The sequence below is a fragment of the Scyliorhinus torazame genome, chromosome 26 (genome assembly GCF_047496885.1).
Source record: "Scyliorhinus torazame isolate Kashiwa2021f chromosome 26, sScyTor2.1, whole genome shotgun sequence".
NCBI lineage: Eukaryota > Metazoa > Chordata > Chondrichthyes > Carcharhiniformes > Scyliorhinidae > Scyliorhinus > Scyliorhinus torazame.
The window spans coordinates 34,608,824-34,620,779 of NC_092732.1; positions in this window are offsets into that span (position 1 = coordinate 34,608,824).

Genomic DNA, 11,956 nt, shown 5'->3' on the forward strand with positions numbered 1-11,956 from the left:
ACACACCCTCACACACACACCCTCACACACACACCCTCACACACACCCTCACACACACCCTCACATACACCCTCACACACACCCTCACACTCACCCTCACACACTCACTCACACACACACCCTCACACACACACCCTCACACACACCCCCTCACACACACACCCTCACACACACCCTCACACACACACCCTCACACACACCCTCACACACCCTCACACACCCTCACACAAACACCCTCACACACACACCCTCACACACACACCCTCACACACATACCCTCACACACACCCTCACACACACCCTCACACACACCCTCACATACACACCCTCACACACACCCTCACACACACCCTCACACACACACCCTCACACACACCCTCACACACACCCTCACACACACCCTCACATACACCCTCACACACACCCTCACACACACCCTCACACAAACACCCTCACACACACACCCTCACACACACACCCTCACATACACACCCTCACATACACACCCTCACACACACCCTCACACACACACCCTCACACACACACCCTCACACACTCACCCTCACACACTCACCCTCACACACAAACCCTCACACACACCTTCAAACACACCCTCACACACAGACACCCTCACATACACATACACTCACTAACACACTCACTCTTGCACACACACTCACTCTCATACACACATTCTCATACACTCTCACAAACACACTCACACACTCTCACAGACGCACACATCAACACACACTCACATAGACACACACATAGACGCACCCACATTAACACACTCACATAGACACACACACATTAACACACACTCACAGACACACACAAAGACACAAATTGAAAGGGTGGGGGAGAGAGGGGCAGCACGGTGGCGCAGTGGGTTAGCACTGCTGCCTCACGGCGCCGAGGTCCCAGGTTCGATCCTGGCTCTGGGCCACTGTCCGTGTGGAGTTTGCACATTCTCCCCGTGCCTGCGTGGGTTTTGCCCCCACAACCCAAAGATGTGCAGGCTAGGTGGATTGGCCACGCTAAATTACCCCTTAATTGGAAAAAATGAATTGGGGACTCTAAATTTATTTATTTTTAAAGGGTGGGGGTGAGGGAAGAAAATAATGATAAAAATAAAAGTATCTTTGCACTAAGATAGCTGCCAGTTAATGTCCTGCAGGAGTTCAAGCTTTCGTTTTGGTACTTCTTCCTTCTACAGGCTTGAGATGGTTTTCTCTGGCAAAGCTGTCTAAGTGCTCTGTAGATTCCAGATCATTTCAGGTTCATAGTAAAGGAGTGCCAGGCTGTCGCTGGTTTCAGAACGATAAAGCAGCACGAGAGAGAGAGGGAGAGCGTTCCTTCTCTTTTCAAGGTCCAATCACTTCTGCCCCGTTCTCTCAGAAGGCATCCCGCAAGAATCAACGACTGACTGTTGTCCAGCAGAACACTGTCCCTGGCCAACGCACCGGTGCCGACGAGTCTGGTTTCTCTCCAAAATACAAAACCTCGGGACACGCTGTCCTGACAAGCAGGCTGCTTCAGCTCCAGTCCTCTGCTGAAATGCACATTCCGAATATGGGTCAAGGGACCAAAAAGAATAAAAGAGATCGAAACAAAGGAAATAAAAAGAGTTCTTTTTTTTTTAAAGGGGGGTTTTGAACGAGGAATTGAGCAGGATCTGGGGTCCTGTCGCACAGCGGGCAGTGCCCTCAACCCTGAGCCAGAATCTCCCGGTTGGGGTCCCGCCCCAGGATGTGACGGCTGAGGGAGGCGTGCTTGTGAGGCGGCCAAAAAAAAACAGCTCCAGTGTCAACCTGTGAAAGTCCTTTCCGCAAACACAGGGTGATGGCAGGCAGGAAGTGCGGGGGAGACTCCTGGACGGCACGGTGCATCCGCACTGCCGCCTCAGAACGCCAGGGAGCCCGGTTCAATTCCGGCCTTGGGGAGGGCCTGTCTTGTGTGTGGAGTCTGCACGTCCTCCCCGTATCTGCGTGGGTTTCCTCCGGGTGCTCCGGTTTCCTCCCACAGTCCAAAGATGTACAGGTTAGGTGGATTGGCCGTGTTAAAATGTCCCTTAGTGTCCAAAGATGTGCAGGTTAGGTGGATTGGCCGTGCTAAATTGTCCCTTAGTGTCCAAAGATGAGCAGGTTAGGTGGATTGGCCATGCTAAATTGTCCCTTAGTGTCCACAGATGTGCGGGTTAGGTGGATTGGCCGTGCTAAATTGTCCCTTAGTGTCCAAAGATGTGCAGGTTAGGTGGATTAGCCGTGCTAAATTGTCCCTTAGTGTCCAAAGATGTGCGGGTTAGGTGGATTGGCTGTGCTAAATTGTCCCTTAGTGTCCAAAGATGTGCAGGTTAGGTGGATTGGCCGTGCTAAATTGCCCCTTAGTGTCCAAAGATGTGCAGGTTAGGTGGATTGGCCGTGCTAAATTGTCCCTTAGTGTCCAAAGATGTGCAGGTTAGGTGGATTGGCCGTGCTAAATTCTTCCTTAGTGACCAAAGATGTGCAGGTTAGGTGGATTGGCCGTGCTAAATTGTCCCTTAGTGTCCAAAGATGTGCAGGTTAGGTGGATTGGCCGTGCTAAATTGTCCCTTAGTGTCCAAAGATGTGCAGGTTAGGTGGATTGGCCGTGCTAAATTCTTCCTTAGTGTCCAAAGATGTGCAGGTTAGGTGGATTGGCCGTGCTAAATTGTCCCTTAGTGTCCAAAGATGTGCAGGTTAGGTGGATTGGCTGTGCTAAATTGTCCCTTAGTGTCCAAAGATGTGCAGGTTAGGTGGATTGGCCGTGCTAAATTCTTCCTTAGTGACCAAAGATGTGCAGGTTAGGTGGATTGGCCGTGCTAAATTGCCCCTTAGTGTCCAAAGATGTGCAGGTTAGGTGGATTGGCCGTGCTAAATTGTCCCTTAGTGTCCAAAGATGTGCAGGTTAGGTGGATTGACCGTGCTAAATTGTCCCTTAGTGTCCAAAGATGTGCAGGTTAGGTGGATTGGCCGTGCTAAATTGTCCCTTAGTATCCAAAGATGTGCAGGTTAGGTGGATTGGCCGTGCTAAATTGTCCCTTAGTGTCCAAAGATGTGCAGGTTGGGTGGATTGGCCGTGCTAAATTGTCCCTTAGTGTCCAAAGATGTGCAGGTTAGGTGGATTGGCCGTGCTAAATTCTTCCTTAGTGTCCAAAGATGTGCAGGTTAGGTGGATTGGCCGTGCTAAATTGTCCCTTAGTGTCCAAAGATGTGCAGGTTAGGTGGATTGGCTGTGCTAAATTGTCCCTTAGTGTCCAAAGATGTGCAGGTTAGGTGGATTGGCCGTGCTAAATTCTTCCTTAGTGACCAAAGATGTGCAGGTTAGGTGGATTGGCCGTGCTAAATTGCCCCTTAGTGTCCAAAGATGTGCAGGTTAGGTGGATTGGCCGTGCTAAATTGTCCCTTAGTGTCCAAAGATGTGCAGGTTAGGTGGATTGACCGTGCTAAATTGTCCCTTAGTGTCCAAAGATGTGCAGGTTAGGTGGATTGGCCGTGCTAAATTGTCCCTTAGTATCCAAAGATGTGCAGGTTAGGTGGATTGGCCGTGCTAAATTGTCCCTTAGTGTCCAAAGATGTGCAGGTTGGGTGGGGTTACAGGGATAGGGCGGGGGAGTGGGCCTAGGGAAGGTGCTCTTTCGGAGGGTCGGTGCAAACTCGATGGGCTGAATGGCCTCCTTGTGCACTATAGGAATTCGATGAATTCGATGGAAGAATGTTGGCTTCTCGCCAGTCACACTCCAGAGCCCCAGACGACAACGTGCATGGAAAAGAGTGTGTTGCCACAGTAACTCAGTGTGGGGACGCTTGGGTCATTGGCTGGATGGTCCACGGGGAGTAATTTGGTGGCCACGACGCAGGGCTCGATTCCCTCTATTTAGAACCTGAATCCTTGCCCTACCTGAGGTGTCTGGCCATGGGGCTGTGGATCAGAGCCACCCTTAGGCAGAGGCCTGGGTCTCCATTGGCCCAGCATTCGTCCCTCATTCCTAGTTGCCCCTTGAGAAGGTGGTGGGTGAGCCGCCACCTTGAACCCGCCGCAGTCCCATATGGTGTAGGTACACCCACCATGCTGTTAGGGAGGGAGTCCCGGGATTCTGTCCCGGCGACAGGGAAGGGACGGCCAATATATTCCCGAGTCGGGATGGCGAGCGGCTCGGAGGGGGAACTTGCAGGTGGGGGGTGTCCCCCATGTGTCTGCTGCCCTCCCTCGTCCTTCTAGACGGTAGAGGTGGCGGGTTTGGAAGGTGCTGTCGAAGGCGAGTGGCCCCGGTGCGTCTTATAGACGGTGCACACTGTCGCTGTGCGTCGGGGAGGGGGGGGGAGTGAATGTCAGCGGTTAGCGGGTCGATCGAGCGGGGCTGCTTTGTCCCGGATGGTGTCGAGCTTCTCGAGTGTTGTTGGGAGCCGCGCTCATCCAGGCGAGTGGAGAGTCTCCATCGCACTCCTGACTCGTGTCCTTGTCGATGGTGGACAGGCTTGGGGGGGGGGGGGGGGGGGGGGGGGGGGGGGGGGGTGGGGGGGGGGGGGGGGGGGGGGGGGGGGGGTGGGGGGGGGGGTCAGGAGGTGAGTTTCTCTCCGCAGGATTCCCAGCCTCTGACCTGCTCTGGTAGCCACAGTATTTATACGGCTGGGCCCAGTTCAGTTTCTGCTCAATGGTAACCCCCAGGGTGTTGCGGTTAAGGGAAGTAAGCATTCTGGGTAAATGGAGTTGAATTACAGATCAGCAATGATCTAATTGGATGACGGTACAGACACGGAGGGCTGAATGGCCCCCTACCCTTATCCTATCTCACAAATCCACAAAGACCATTCTGTCTGATTGAATCAGTCAATATGTGGAGACAGGGTTTCACTTGTAGATACCAAAACAATATTCTCATCAGACCTGCCCAAAGAACAAACTGAGAATGACTGCATTACAGGGTGTGGAAATGCCCCAACTCTGGATCTGTAAAGATTTAATCACCTGCTAATGCTCACATTCCAAGCATTGTTTGGCTATCTTTGAGTCTGTCTATATATAAGTTTCTGGAGCATACCTCTTCATTCACCTGAGGAAGGAGCAGCGCTCCGAAAGCGCGTGACATCGAAACAAACCTGTTGGACTTTAACCTGGTGTTGTAAGACTTCGTACTGTGCATTACAGGGAGAAGCTCTGTGTCTGACTCACAATGTAGTGGGTTCACATATCGCACAGCAGCACAAAATACAGGCCGACAGTCAGTGAGAGTGCCGCACTGTGGGAGGGTCAGTACTGAGGGAGCGCCGCACTGTGGGAGGGTCATTACTGAGGGAGTGCCACACTGTCAGAGGGTCAGTACTGAGGGAGCGCCGCACTGTCAGAGGGTCAGTACTGAGGGAGCGCCGCACTGTCAGAGGGTCAGTACTGAGGGAGTGCCACACTGTCAGAGGGTCAGTACTGAGGGAGCGCCGCACTGTCAGAGGGTCAGTACTGAGGGAGTGCCGCACTGTCGGAGGGTCAGTACTGAGGGAGCGCCGCACTGTCAGAGGGTCAGTACTGAGGGAGTGCCGCACTGTCAGAGGGTCAGTACTGAGGGAGCGCCGCACTGTGGGAGGGTCAGTACTGAGGGAGCGCCGCACAGTGGGAGGGTCAGTACTGAGGGAGCGCCGCACAGTGGGAGGGTCAGTACTGAGGGAGTGCCGCACTGTCAGAGGGTCAGTACTGAGGGAGTGCCGCACTGTGGGAGGGTCAGTGCTGAGGGAGCGCCGCACTGTCAGAGGGTCAGTACTGAGGGAGTGCCGCACTGTCAGAGGGTCAGTACTGAGGGAGCGCCACACTGTGGGAGGGTCAGTACTGAGGGAGCGCCGCACTGTGGGAGGGTCAGTACTGAGGGAGCGCCGCACAGTGGGAGGGTCAGTACTGAGGGAGTGCCGCACTGTCAGAGGGTCAGTACTGAGGGAGCGCCGCACTGTGGGAGGGTCAGTACTGAGGGAACACCGCACCGTCGGAGAGTCAGTACTGAGGGAGCGCCGCACTGTGGGAGGGTCAGTACTGAGAGAGCGCCGCACTGTGGGGGGATCAGTACTGAGGGAACACCGCACCGTCGGAGGGGCAGTACTGAGGGAGCGCCGCACTGTGGGAGGGTCAGTACTGAGGGAGTGCCGCACTGTGGGAGGGTCAGTACTGAGGGAGTGCCGCACTGTCAGAGGGTCAGTACTGAGGGAGCGCCGCACTGTCAGAGGGTCAGTACTGAGGGAGTGCCGCACTGTGGGAGGGTCAGTACTGAGGGAGTGCCGCACTGTCAGAGGGTCAGTACTGAGGGAGCGCCGCACTGTCAGAGGGTCAGTACTGAGGGAGTGCCGCACTGTCGGCGGGTCAGTACTGAGGGAGCACCGCACCGTTGGAGGGGCAGTACTGAGGGAGCGCCGCACTGTGGCAGGGTCAGTACTGAGGGAACACCGCACTGTCGGCGGGTCAGTACTGAGAGAGCGCCGCACTGTGGGGGGGTCAGTACTGAGGGAGCGCCGCACTGTCGGAGGGTCAGTACTGAGGGAGCACCGCACTGTCGGAGGGTCAGTACTGAGGGAGAGCCGCACTGTCGGAGGGTCAGTACTGAGGGAGCTCCGCACTGTTGGAGGGTCAGTACTGAGGGAACACCGCACCGTCGGAGGGGCAGTACTGAGGGAGCGCCGCACTGTCGGAGGGTCAGTACTGAGGGAGTGCTGCACTGTGGGTCAGTGCTGAGGGAGCGCCGCACTGTGGGTGGGTCAGTACTGAGGGAGTGCCACACTGTGGGAGGGTCAGTGCTGAGGGAGCATCGCACTGTCAGAGGGTCAGTACTGAGGGAGCGCCGCACTGTCGGAGGGTCAGTACTGAGGGAGCGCCGTACTGTGGGAGGGTCAGTACCGAGGGAATACCGCACCATCGGAGGGGCAGTACTGAGGGAGCGCCGCACTGTCGGAGGGTCAGTACTGAGGGAGCGCCGCACTGTCGGAGGGTCAGTACTGAGGGAGTGCCTCACTGTCGGAGGGGCAGTACTGAGGGAGTGCCGCACTGTGGCAGGGTCAGTACTGAGGGAGCGCCGTACTGTGGGAGGGTCAGTACTGAGGGAACACCGCACTGTGGGAGGGTCAGTACTGAGGGAGCGCCGCACTGTCGGAGGGTCAGTACTGAGGGAGCTCCGCACTGTTGGAGGGTCAGTATTGAGGGAGTGCCGCACTGTGGGAGGGTCAGTACTGAGGGAGCGCCACACTGTCAGAGGGTCAGTACTGAGGGAGCACCATACTGTTGGAGGGTCAGTACTGAGGGAGTGCCGCACTGTGGGAGGGTCAGTACTGAGGGAGCGCCGCACTGTGGGAGGGTCAGTACAGAGGGAGCGCCGCACCGTCGGAGGGTCAGTCCTGAGGGAGTGCCGGACTGTCGGAGGGTCAGTACTGAGGGAGCGCCGCGCTGTCGGAGGGTCAGTATTGAGGGAGCGCCGCACTGTCGGATGGTCACTACTGAGGGAGTGCCGCACTGTGGGAGGGGCAGTGCTGAGGGAGCGCCGCACTGTCGGAGGGTCAGTACTGAGGGAGGCCGCACTGTCGGAGGGTCAGTATTGAGGGAGCGCCGCACTGTCGGAGGGTCAGTATTGAGGGAGCGCCGCACTGTCGGAGGGTCAGTATTGAGGGAGCGCCGCACTGTCGGAGGGTCAGTGCTGAGGTCGCGCCGCACTGTCAGAGGGTCAGTACTGAGGGAGTGCCACACTGTCGGAGGGTCAGTACTGAGGAAGCGCCGCACTGCCGGAGGGTCAGTACTGGGGGAGCGCCGCACTGTCGGAGGGTCAGTGCTGGGGGAGCGCCGCACTGTGGGAGGGTCAGTACTGAGGGAGCGCCACACTCCAGGAGGGTCAGTACTGGGGGAGCGCCACACTGAAGAGCAGATGGGTGGTGTTTGGTGATATCATGGTTGTGTTGTAATTGACTGACTGACCACTAGGAGTCTCACTAGTATATAAGTGAATGTTAGAGTCTGGTGACCCTTTCAGACTGGCAGGAGGAAGCTGGGTGAGAGGTTGCTTGTGCTTGACGTTACTGTCATTCATCTGTTGTTTTGTGTATAGTTTACCCACAGTTAATGTTAATAAATAGTTTATAGCTGTAGCTACAAATTTCCTTGTAGTATAAATCAGGGCATCCGACCGGAACATTACAAGGGGAGTCCCTTGCCACCCCCTCTTCTCCACACACACACACACACACATTGCCCCGCGGCTAACATTTATGCCCTCGTCCAAAGTCACGCAAGGCAGAACGATCTGGCTCAATTGCCACATGAATCTTTGTGGGATCTTACTCTGCCGCGCCCCCTACGTAACGACAGCCACTGCACTTCAAAAATAAATAATAATTCAAGGTTTCTCATTGGATGTGAAGTGCCTCTGATCTTCCGGAGGTGTCAAGAGGCGCTGGAGAGATGCAGAGCGCCCTCAAATTGCCGTCATGCCTTCCGAGGGAAGCCTGGCTGCTGATAGCACACTCCTCCTCCTCCTCCTCCTCGTCCCAGCAGCCCAGCCAGCGCCACCACCTCCGGCAGCCCCAGCATGGATCAGCGGGCATCCAGTTCAAGGCTCCGAGCAGCCTGGTCCCTTTAAGGGCGGTGCTCTCAGACGGGATAACTGCTGAATGAACGACCACATAGTCTGGGGCTGGGCGATTTCCCTGACCGTGGCCCACAGGAAACACGTGATTCAAACAGAATGTGTCTGGCAAAAGGACTTTCTCCTCAACTGAGGCTCCGGTCTATCGTTTCTCTCTCTCCCTCTTTCTCCTTCTCTCACATTCTCTATCTTACACACTCTCTCTCACACTCTCTCTCACACACACTCTCTCTCTCTATCTGTCTCACACTCTCTCACACACACACGCTCTCACACACACACTCTCTCTCACACACACTCTCTCTCTATCTGTCTCACACTCTCTCACACACACACACATACCCTCTCACACACACTCTCCCTCTCTCACACACACGCTCTCACAAACACACACACACTCTCTCACACACACACGCTCTCTCTCACACACTCTCACTCTCTCTTCCCTCTCTATCTCTCACACACACTCTCACACACACACGCTCTCACACACACACACACACACACTCTCTCACACACACACACACTCTCTCACACACACACACATACCCTCTCACACACACTCTCCCTCTCTCACACACACACGCTCTCACACACACACACTCTCTCACACACACACACACTCTCTCTCACACACACACACATACCCTCTCACACACACACACCCTCTCACACACACACACCCTCTCACATACACACACACCCTCTCACACACACACCCTCTCACACACACACACTCTCACACACACACACTCTCTCGCACACACATACCCTCTCACACACACACACACTCTCTCACACACACACACCCTCTCACACACACACACCCTCTCTCACACACACACCCTCTCACACACACACACACCCTCTCACACACACATACCCTCTCACACACACATACCCTCTCACACACACACACCCTCTCACACACACTCTCACACACACACATACCCTCTCACACACACCCTCTCACACACACACACACACCCTCTCACACACACACACCCCTCACACACACACACACACACTCTCACACACACACACCCTCTCACACACACACACACCCTCTCACACACACACACACCCTCTCACACACACACCCTCTCACACACACACCCTCTCACACACACACACACACACACTCTCTCACACACACATACCCTCTCACACACACACCCTCTCACACACACACACCCTCTCACACACACACACCCTCTCACACACACACCCTCTCACACACACACACCCTCTCACACACACACCCTCTCACACACACACACTCTCTCACACACAAACTCTCTCACACACACACACCCTCTCACACACATACCCTCTCACACACACACCCTCTCACACACACACACCCTCTCACACACACACACACACTCTCTCTCACACACACACACCCTCTCACACACACACCCTCTCACACACACACACATACCCTCTCACACACACACTCTCTCACACACACACACCCTCTCACACACACACACACCCTCTCACACACACACACTCACCCTCTTACACACACACCCTCTCACACACACATACCCTCACACACACACATACCCTCACACACACACACCCTCTCACACACACACACACCCTCTCACACACACACACTCACCCTCTCACACACACACACTCACCCTCTCACACACACACCCTCTCACACACACACACCCTCTCACACACACACACCCTCTCACACACACCCTCTCACACCCATACCCTCTCACACACACACCCTCTCACACACACACACACACACCCTCTCACACACACACACACCCTCACACACACACACACACCCTCTCACACACACACACACACCCTCTCACACACACACACCCTCTCACACACACACACCCTCACACACACACACCCTCTCACACACACACACACACCCTCTCACACACACATACCCTCTCACACACACACCCTCTCACACACACTCTCACACACACACACATACCCTCTCACACACACCCTCTCACACACACACACCCTCTCACACACACTCTCACACACACACACATACCCTCTCACACACACCCTCTCACACACACACACCCTCTCACACACACACACCCTCTCTCACACACACACACACCCTCTCACACACACACCTCTCACACACACACACACACACTCTCACACACACATACCCTCTCACACACACACCCTCTCACACACACACACCCTCTCACACACACACACACCCTCTCACACACACACACCCTCTCACACACACAACCCTCCCACACACCTCTCTCACACACACCCTCTCTCACACACACACCCTCTCACACACACACACCCTCTCACACACACACCTCTCACACACACACACTCTCTCACACACACACTCTCCTCACACACACACACCTCTCACACACATACCCTCTCACACACACACCCTCTCACACACACACACCCTCTCACACACACACACACACTCTCTCTCACACACCACACACCCTCTCACACACACACACCCTCTCACACACACACATACCCTCTCACACACACACTCTCTCCACACACACACCTCTCACACACACACACACCCCTCTCACACACACACACTCACCCTCTCACACACACACCCTCTCACACACACATACCTCACACACACACACCCTCTCACACACACACACCCTCTCACACACACACACCCTCTCACACACACACCACAACCCTCTCACACACACACTCACCTCTCACACACACACCCTCTCACACACACATACCCTCACACACACACACACCCTCTCACACACACCCTCTCTCACACACACACTCTCTCACACACACACACCTTCTCACACACAAACCCTCTCACACACACACCCTCTCACACACACACACCCTCTCACACACACACACACCACACACACACACCCTCTCACACACACACACCCTCTCACACACACACACATACCCTCTCACACACACACTCTCTCACACACACACACCCTCTCACACACACACACACCCTCTCACACACACACACTCACCCTCTCACACACACACCCTCTCACACACACATACCCCTCACACACACACACCCTCTCACACACACACACCCTCTCACACACACACACACCCTCTCACACACACACTCACCCTCTCACACACACACCTCTCACACACACATACCCTCACACACACACACACCCTTCACACACACCCGCTCACACCATACCCTCTCACACACACACCCTCTTCACACACACACCTCTCACACACACACACACACACCCTCTCACACACACACACACACCCTCTCACACACACACACTCACCCTCTCACACACACCCTCACAC